This window comes from Oncorhynchus mykiss, chromosome 27 (assembly GCF_013265735.2).
Source record: "Oncorhynchus mykiss isolate Arlee chromosome 27, USDA_OmykA_1.1, whole genome shotgun sequence".
NCBI classification, from domain to species: domain Eukaryota; kingdom Metazoa; phylum Chordata; class Actinopteri; order Salmoniformes; family Salmonidae; genus Oncorhynchus; species Oncorhynchus mykiss.
The window spans coordinates 40576190-40586563 of record NC_048591.1 but is presented as its reverse complement, the minus strand read 5'-3'; positions in this window follow the sequence as shown (position 1 = coordinate 40586563).

Genomic DNA, 10374 nt, shown 5'->3' with positions numbered 1-10374 from the left:
TGGGGTATTGTGATGTAATTATGGGGTATTGTGTGTAGATTGTGGGGAAAAACTATTTAATCAATTTTAGAATAATGCTAACAATGTGGAGGAAGTCAAGGGATCTGAAAACGTATCTAATGCACTGTATTGATAGACTGATATGGACTTCTGTAGAGCGGGCAAACACTTTATTTCAGCATCTCCATTTGGCAAAATAGGTAGTTGTATAGTTAAGAACAGTATTTTCAAAGATTCAATAGTTGGAATTGTAAGATTTTCTCTGTGATTGTCATTCTAATGGAATCCAGACAGAACAAAACCCTGTCTCTTTCTCTGTGATGTCATTCTAATGGAATCCAGAAAGAACAAAACCTTGTCTCTTTCTCTGTGATGTCATTCTAATGGAATCCAGAAAGAACAAAACCCTGTCTCTTTCTCTGTGATGTCATTCTAATGGAATCCAGAAAGAACAAAACCCTGTCTCTTTCTCTGTGATGTCATTCTAATGGAATCCAGAAAGAACAAAACCCTGTCTCTTTCTCTGTGATGTCATTCTAATGGAATCCAGAAAGAACAAAACCCTGTCTCTTTCTCTGTGATGTCATTCTAATGGAATCCAGAATGAACAAACCCTGTCTCTTTCTCTGTGATGTCATTCTAATGGAATCAAGAAAGAACAAAACCCTGTCTCTTTCTCTGTGATGTCATTCTAATGGAATCCAGAAAGAACAAAACCCTGTCTCTTTCTCTGTGATGTCATTCTAATGGAATCCAGAAAGAACAAAACCCTGTCTCTTTCTCTGTGATGTCATTCTAATGGAATCCAGAAAGAACAAAACCCTGTCTCTTTCTCTGTGATGTCATTCTAATGGAATCCAGAAAGAACAAAACCCTGTCTCTTTCTCTGTGATGTCATTCTAATGGAATCCAGAAAGAACAAAACCCTGTCCCTTTCTCTGTGACGTCATTCTAATGGAATCCAGAAAGAACAAAACCCTGTCTCTTTCTCTGTGACGTCATTCTAATGGAATCCAGAAAGAACAAAACCCTGTCTCTTTCTCTGTGATGTCATTCTAATGGAATCCAGAAAGAACACAACCCTGTCTCTTTCTCTGTGATGTCATTCTAATGGAATCCAGAAAGAACACAACCCTGTCTCTTTCTCTGTGACGTCATTCTAATGGAATCCAGAAAGAACAAAACCCTGTCTCTTTCTCTGTGATGTCATTCTAATGGAATCCAGAAAGAACAAAACCCTGTCTCTTTCTCTGTGATGTCATTCTAATGGAATCCAGAAAGAACAAAACCCTGTCCCTTTCTCTGTGATGTCATTCTAATGGAATCCAGAAAGAACAAAACCCTGTCCCTTTCTCTGTGATGTCATTCTAATGGAATCCAGAAAGAACAAAACCCTGTCCCTTTCTCTGTGATGTCATTCTAATGGAATCCAGAAAGAACAAAACCCTGTCTCTTTCTCTGTGATGTCATTCTAATGGAATCCAGAAAGAACAAAACCCTGTCTCTTTCTCTGTGATGTCATTCTAATGGAATCCAGAAAGAACAAAACCCTGTCCCTTTCTCTGTGACGTCATTCTAATGGAATCCAGAAAGAACACAACCCTGTCTCTTTCTCTGTGATGTCATTCTAATGGAATCCAGAAAGAACAAAACCCTGTCTCTTTCTCTGTGATGTCATTCTAATGGAATCCAGAAAGAACAAAACCCTGTCTCTTTCTCTGTGATGTCATTCTAATGGAATCCAGAATGAACAAAACCCTGTCTCTTTCTCTGTGATGTCATTCTAATGGAATCCAGAAAGAACAAAACTCTGTCTCTTTCTCTGTGATGTCATTCTAATGGAATCCAGAATGAACAAAACCCTGTCTCTTTCTCTGTGATGTCATTCTCATGGAATCCAGAAAGAACACAACCCTGTCTCTTTCTCTGTGATGTCATTCTAATGGAATCCAGAAAGAACAAAACCCTGTCTCTTTCTCTGTGATGTCATTCTAATGGAATCCAGAAAGAACAAAACCCTGTCTCTTTCTCTGTGATGTCATTCTAATGGAATCCAGAAAGAACAAAACCCTGTCTCTTTCTCTGTGATGTCATTCTAATGGAATCCAGAATGAACAAAACCCTGTCTCTTTCTCTGTGATGTCATTCTAATGGAATCCAGAAAGAACAAAACTCTGTCTCTTTCTCTGTGATGTCATTCTAATGGAATCCAGAATGAACAAAACCCTGTCCTCAAACATTTACATCAGAAGGTGCAAAGTTATGGGACATGAAACATCCACGTGAAATTAAATATTTTTCTTGATCAAATAACATGGAAAACTACTACTTTTTGTGTAGTATTCATTTACCATCCTTACAAACCACTTCATGTAAATGTACATTATTGTATTGTATTTAGGCTGGTCATCTGGGTTTGTACCTGTAAACTTTCCAAATCAAATCAAATGTTATTTGTCACATACACATGGTTAGCAGATGTTAATGCGAGTGTAGCGAACTTCTTCCATCACCATTAATAAGAAAAACATTGCACAATACAGCAATTGAGTGCATTGGAGGCATGAAGTGGTATGTGATGATGTGGCTCATTTGGTAGAACATGGCACTTGCAAATCTAGGGTCGTGGGTTTGATTCCCACGATGGACCAGTATGAAAAAGTACGAAAATATATCCGTTCACTACTGTAAGTTGCTCTGGATAAGAACATCTACTGTACTAAAATGGATAAGGATTTAATAGACCATTTCAGTTTTATATTCCTGTATTAGAGGACCTATATAGACGTCTGTAGCACTGGGCAATACCCTCGGCAAAACCAGCGCCCCTATCCCAAAATACTTCCCACCGCCATGGATATTAGATCCAATATGGCACAGCTGTCTTCACCAGCATAACAAATGAGACACCAAAATATTCTGGACATTCCTCCACGAACACGTTTTTTTCCTGCACTTGGGCTGTTGTTGCATCACAACAGCTGGTCATCACTTGACTGTCATTCAGAAAATTTCTTCCTGGATCAGATGTTGATGTGTGAAAATATATCACAGCTTAACTAATCAGTGTGTGTAGAAATCTTAAAGAGACCGCACGTATGTAAAGTGTGAATACGATTGGTGCAATATCTGCTGATGCGATCACACTTGGGTTTCCCTTCTGAACTGGCTCCACTTTATTAAACCGCACAACCTGGAAACATAAATTATTACTTAGCAATGGCTATGAAAGAGAAATGGCTGCCCCGGGGGCAGTTGACTACTTTAAATGACCTTTTGTGCTTGAAGTATGCCCTTATGGCCGCAAGTGATATTGACCCAAACTAATATTTCAACTAAACTTTTAATAAAACAAATGTTAACTGCCCTGTTGGCAGATTTGAGACCTAACTTGCTAGCTATTTCTATTTATAATTCAACAGTACTAGGAGGTAGCTTTCTGCTCAGCTAAGCTACATTTGATGTTTTTGTCCCACAGGGAAACATAACAGTCCATTACATTTTGTAAGTTTATATAGCTTATTCAACTTAACATTTCAATAAAGCAAATGTTAGCTGACTTACTTGTATATTTGACACCTAGCTGGGTAGCTAGCTATATCTATTTATTAATTCAGCATGAGCAGCTGAGGTTGCTAAATGCTTAGCTAGCTAGCTTGCTCTGACCTTTTAGAAACCAATTGGATTTGTTCTGCCCTAAATCAATCAGATTATTTCTGCTCTTAGAACAGAGTTCTATCTCCCCTCCCTCTCTCCCCATCTCTGCTCCTCTCCTTATCCTGTCATCTCATTTCTCTCTCCTCTCCTCTCCCCTCCCTTTCTCTTCTCCCTTTCTCCCCTCCCTTTCTCTTCTCCCTTTCTCTTCTCCCTTTCTCCCCTCCCTTTCTCTTCTCCCTCTCTCCCCTCCTGTTCTCTTCTCCCTCCCTCCCCTCCTGTTCTCTTCTCCCTCTCCTGCCTCCCTCTGTTCCGTCTACCCCCCCCCCCCTCTCCTCCTCTCCCTGCACCTGTCACAACTTTCACACACTCTCAGGAACTCAGTGTGGAAAATTGTCAGCCTGCACCCTGCCCTGCCTCTGACAGTCAACAACCGTGTGTGTGTGTGTGTGTGTGTGTGTGTGTGTGTGTGTGTGATTTTGAAGTGTGTCGACAGAATTTACAGGAGTGCTACAAGAGCACAAGTCAGGAGTAATGTGTGTGTGTGTGTGTGTGTGTGTGTGTGTGTGTGTGTGTGTGTGTGTGTGTGTGTGTTGAACTATTATTGTGGGAACCAGATGTACCCACAAGAATAGTAAACTAACAATACTATGACCAACTGGGGACATTTTGTTAGTCCCGGGGACATTTTGTTATTCAAATGCTATTTTTAGGGGGTTACGGTTAAAATTAGGGTTAGAATTAGGTTCAGGGTTAGGAGCTAGGGTTAGGGTTAGGAACTAGGGTTAGGATTAGGGTTAGGAGCTAGGTTTAGGGTTAGGAGCTAGGGTTAGGTTTAGGGTTAGGAGCTAGGGTTAGGTTTAGGGTTAGGAGCTAGGGTTAGGTTTAAGGTTAGGAGCTAGGGTTAGGTTTAGGGTTAGGTTTAGGGTTATGAGCTAGGGTTAGGGTTAGGAACTAGGGTTAGGTTTAGGGTTGGGAGCTAGGGTTAGGTTTAGGGTTAGGAGCTAGGGTTAGGTTTAGGGTTAGGAGCTAGGGTTAGGGTTAGGAGCTAGGGTTAAGGTTAGGAGCTAGGGTTGGGGTTAGGGTTAGGAGCTAGGGTTAGGGTTAAGGTTAGGAGCTAGGGTTAGGGTTAGGAGCTAGGGTTAGGAGCTAGGGTTAGGTTTAGGGTTAGGAGCTAGGGTTAGGATTAGGAGCTAGGGTTAGGGTTAGGAGCTAGGGTTAGGATTAGGGTTAGGTTCAGGGTTAGGAGCTAGGTTTAGGGTTAGGAGCTAGGGTTAGGGTTAGGAGCTAGGGTTAGGAGCTAGGGTTAGGGTTAGGAGCTAGGGTTAGGTTCAGGGTTAGGAGCTAGGGTTAGGATTAGGGATAGGAGCTAGGGTTAGGTTCAGGGTTAGCAGCTAGGGTTAGGCTTAGGGTTAGGTTTATGAGCTAGGGTTAGGTTTAGGGTTAGGAGCTAGTGTTAGGTTTAGGGTTAGGTTTAGGGTTAGGAGCTAGGGTTAGGAGCTAGGGTTAGGTTTAGGGTTGGGAGCTAGGGTTAGGTTTAGGGTCAAGAGCTAGGGTTAGGGTTAGGAGCTAGGTTTAGGTTTAGGGTTAGTAGTTAGGGTTAGGAGCTAGGGTTAGGTTCAGGGCTAGGAGCTAGGGTTAGGGTTAGGAGCTAGGGTTAGGGTTGGGGTTAGGAGCTAGGGTTAGGAGCTAGGGTTAGGGTTAGGAGCCAGTGTTAGGAGCTAGGGTTAGGGTTAGGAGCTAGGGTTAGGATTAGGAGGTAGGGTTAAGGTTAAAAGCTAGGGTTAGGAGCTAGGGTTAGGGTCAGGAGCTAGGGTTAGGTTTAGGGAAAATAGGATTTTGAATGGGATTGCGTGTCAATTGTGTGTCCCCACAGGTTTAGTCATACAATACTGTGTGTGCGTGCGCTCAAACAATTATTGTAAACAGATAGCTTGTAACGGCTTTCTTCGGTAGAAGGAGAGTCGGACCAAAATGCGGCGTGTAGATTGCGATCCATGTTTATTAAACTGAAGCAACATGAATCTAAATACAAACACTACAAAACAATAAACATAACGAAAACCGAAACAGCCTAATACTCGTGCACATAAACACAGAATACGGACACTAAGGACAATCACCCACGAAACACCCAAAGAATATGGCTGCCTAAATATGGTTCCCAATCAGACACAACGATAAACACCTGCCTCTGATTGAGAACCACTTCAGACAGCCATTCACTAGAACTAGAACAGACTTCACTAGAACACCCCACTAAGCTACAATCCCAACACACCACATACAAAAACCCATGCCACACCCTGGCCTGACCAAATAAATGAAAATAAACACAAAATACTTTGACCAGGATGTGACATAGCTAAAAAGCAAAGCTGATCATACGTCTGTTTTTAAAACCTCGATGGGATCGGTGTCCCTTTACCGGGACGGTTGAGCTAACGTGATTAGCATGACGTTGTAAGTAACAGCAAACTTTCCAGGACATTGACAATGTCTTATACGGACAGAAAGCTTATATTTTTGTTTGTCTAACTGCACTGTCCACTTTACAGTAGCTATTACATTGGACAAATATATTGCTGATCTGAGCGTAGGCATATCGTCCTATGTTAGGGTTAGGGTTACATCTGAGCGTAGCCATATCATCCTATGTTAGGGTTAGGGTTAGGGTTACATCTGAGCGTAGCCATATCATCCTATGTTAGGGTTAGGGTTAGGGTTACATCTGAGCGTAGCCATATCATCCTATGTTTAGTAATTCCCAGGCTGACGGGTTATAAATACTCTTCCTCAGACACTGACTGGGACATTGTGATTGGCTGAGAGGCTAGTGTGTGTTTTTGTGTGTATCTGCTTTCAAAATTAGCGTGAAGCTGGCAGTCATGCTCTCACTCATCAGTGAGATCACACCTCCAGGGTTTGCTTTTGTGTGTGTGTGTGTGTGTGTGTGTTTGTTTGTTTGTGTGTGTATGGTGAGAGAGAGCGAGAGAGAGAGAGACATGACATCACAGTTCCAGTTGCACACATCAAATCAAATTTTATTGGTCGCATACACATATTTAGCAGATGTTATTGCGGGTGTAGCGAAATGCTTGTGTTCCTAGATCCAACAGTGCAGAAGTATCTAACAATTCACAATAATACACACGAATCTAAAAGTAAAAGAATGGAATTATAAATATTAGGATGAACAATGTCGGAGTGGCATCGACTAGAATACATTCAATTGACCAGTGTTCCGTTATTGAAGTGACCATCGATTGCAAGGTAAAAATAGACCATGTGACTTCATGTATCTTGTTTAACCTTGAGTTTTGTTTCCTGCAGATGCCTGACAGCAGAACTCAAAACCGTCCACGTGTTATTGCCAGAAACAAAACAAGTAGTCAATACCAGCAGCATTAGACATCTTTAGTACAGGTCCGATGTCAAGCTAGATGTAACATGGTAAACATATATTCCGGGAAACTCCAATTAGTATGAAATGTTACGTTTCGTATGGTATGTATTAATTAGTTGATGTCCATCATCCAACATATTATAGGAATTGCAATTTGAAACATATTAGCTCATCATCAAGCTGGAGGCCCTGGGTCTCAACCCCGCCCTGTGAAATTGGGTCCTGGACTTTCTGATGGACCGCCACCAGCCTACAAGGAGGAGGTGAGGGCGCTTGGAGTGTGGTGCCAGGAAAACAACCTCTCCCTCAACGTCAAAAAAACTAAGGAGATGATTGTGGAATTCAGGAAACAGCAGAAGAAGGGACAGCAGTAGAGAAGGTGGAAAGTTTTAAGTTCCTTGGTGTACACATCATTGACAAACTGAAATCGGCCACCCACACAGACAGTTTTTATTTTTTTTATTTAACCTTTATTTAACCAGGTAGGCCAGTTGAGAAGTTCTCATTTACAACTGCGACCTGGCCAAGATAAAGCAAAGAAGTGCAACAAAACAACAACACAGAGTCACACATAACCAAATGTACAGTCAATAACACAATAGAAAAATCTATGTACAGTGTGTGGAAATGTAGAAGAGAAGTGAGGTAAGGCAATAAACAGCCCAAAGAGGCGAAATAATTACAATTTAACATTATCACTGGAGTGATAGACGTGCAGATGATGATGTGCAAGTAGAGATACCGGGGTGCAAAAGAGCAAGAAGATAAATAGCAATATGGGGATGAGGTAGTTGGGTGTGCTATTTACAGATTGGCTCTGTTCAGGTACAGTGATAGGTAAGCTGCTCTGACGGCTGATGCTTAAAGTTAGAGAGGGAGTTAAAAGACTCCAGCTTTAGTGATTTTTTTCAATTCGTTCCAGTCATTGGCAGCAGAGAACTGTAAGGAAAGGCGGCCAAAGGAAGTGTTGGCTTTGGGGATGACATAGTGAAATATACCTGCTGGAGTGCGTGCTACGGGTGGGTGTTGCTATGGTGACCAGTGAGCTGAGATAAGGCGGGGCTTTACCTAGCAAAGATTTATAGATGACCTGGAGCCAGTGGGTTTGGCGACGAATATTGCAAGTTGCAAGTTCAAATCCCCGAGCTGACAAGGTACAAATCTGTCGTTCTGCCCCTGAACAGGCAGTTAACCCACTGTTCCTAGGCCGTCATTGAAAATAAGAATTTGTTCTTAACTGACTTGCCTAGTTAAATAAAGGTAAAAAAAATAAATAATAACAATAATATGTGGCGAGGGCCAGCCAACGAGAGCATACAGGTCGCAATGGTTGGAAGTATATGGGGCTTTGGTGACAAAAAGGATGGCACTGTGATAGAATACATCCAATTTGCTGAGTAGAGTGTTGAAGGCAACTTTGTAAATGACATCGCTGAAGTCAAGGATCGGTACGATAGTCCGATCATAGGAATGTTTGGCAGCATGGGTGAAGGAGGTTTTGTTGCAAAATAGGAAGCCGATTCTAGATTTAATTTTGGATTGGAGATGCTTAATGTGAGTCTGGAAGGAGAGTTTACAGTCTAACCAGACACCTAGGTATTTGTAGTTGTCCACATATTCTAAGTCAGAACCGTCCAGAGTAGTGATGCTAGTTGGGCGGGCGGGTGCGGGCAGAAATCGGTTGAAGAGCATGCATTTGGTTTTAATAGCATTTAAAAGCAGTTGGAGGCCATGGAAGGAGTGTTGTATGGCATTGAAGCTCTTTTGGAGGTTTGTTAACACAGTGTCCAAAGAAGTGCCAGATGTATACAGAATGGTGTTGTCTGCGTAGAGGTGGATCAGAGAATCATCAGCAGCAAGAGAAAAGAGTTGGCCCGAGAATTGAACCTTGTGGTACCCCCATAGAGGCTGCCAGAGGTCTGGACAACAGGCCCTCCGATTTGACACACTGAACTCTGTCTGAGAAGTAGTTGGTGAACCAGTTGGTGAACCAGGCGAGGCAGTCATTTGAGAAACCAAGGCTATTGTGTCTGCCGATAAGAATGCGGTGATTGACAGCGTCTTGGCCAAGTCGATGAAGGCGGCTGCACAGTACTGTCTCTTATCAATGGAGGTTATGATATCGTTTAGGACCTTGAGCGGGGCCAAGGTGCACCCATGACCAGCTCGGAATCCAGATTGCATAGTGGAGAAGGTATGGTGGGATTTGAAATGGTTGGTGATCTGTTTGTTAACGTGGCTTTCGAAGATTTTATAAAGGCAGGGCAGGATGGATATAGTTCTATAACAGTTTGGGTCTAGAGTGTCTCCCCCTTTGAAGAGGGGGTTGACCATGGCAGCTTTCCAATCTTTGGGATTCTCAGACAATATGAAAGAGAGGTTGAACAGGCTAGTAATAAGGGTTCTAACAATTTCAGCAGTTCATTTTAGAAAGAGAGGGTTAGGGTTAGGGTTGTCTAGCCCAGCTGATTTGTAGGGATCCAGATTTTGCAGCTCTTTCAGAACATCAGCTGTCTGGATTTAGACAGAGAGAGAATTAAAGGGAGCATACTTAAATTGACACAGGACACCGGATAAGACAGGAGAAATACTCCAGATATAACAGACTGTCCCTAGCCCCCCGACACATAAACTATTGCAGCATAAATACTGGAGGCTGAGACAGGAGGGGTCAGGAGACACTGTGGCCCTGTCCGACGATACCCCCAGACAGGGCTACAGAGGCAGGATATAACCCCACCCACTTTGCCAGAGCACAGCCCCCACACCACTAGAGGGATATCTTCAACCACCAACTTACCATCCTGAGACAAGGCTGAGTATAGCCCACAAAGATCTCCCCCACGGCATGAACCTGAGGGGGGAGCCAACATGGACAGGAAGATCATGTCCTGTGCACTGTGACTTCCTGTCTCGACCATGCACTGTGACTATACGTCTCCACCATGCTTCCTGTGCATTGTGACTCCCTGTCCGTATCATCTCCTATTCCAGTTTGTTTCAATGTTTTAAAACAACTTTATTGTCCCCTCAGAGTAACATTACACTTTGGGCTCAGTCATAAATACATTATAACACTACATTTATGCAAGAAGTTGAACCCCTCAAATCTATCAAGGTACAAGGCGAGACCCAAATGCAGACACATGAAGCAGATGGTTGGAGTCTTACAATGTTTAATTATCCAAAGGGGTAGAGAAGAGAATGGTTGTGGACAGGCAAAAAGGTCAAAACCAGATCAGATCAGAGGTACAGAGTGGCAGACAGGCTAGTGGTCAAGGCAGGCAGAACGGTCAGGCAGGCGGGTACAAAGT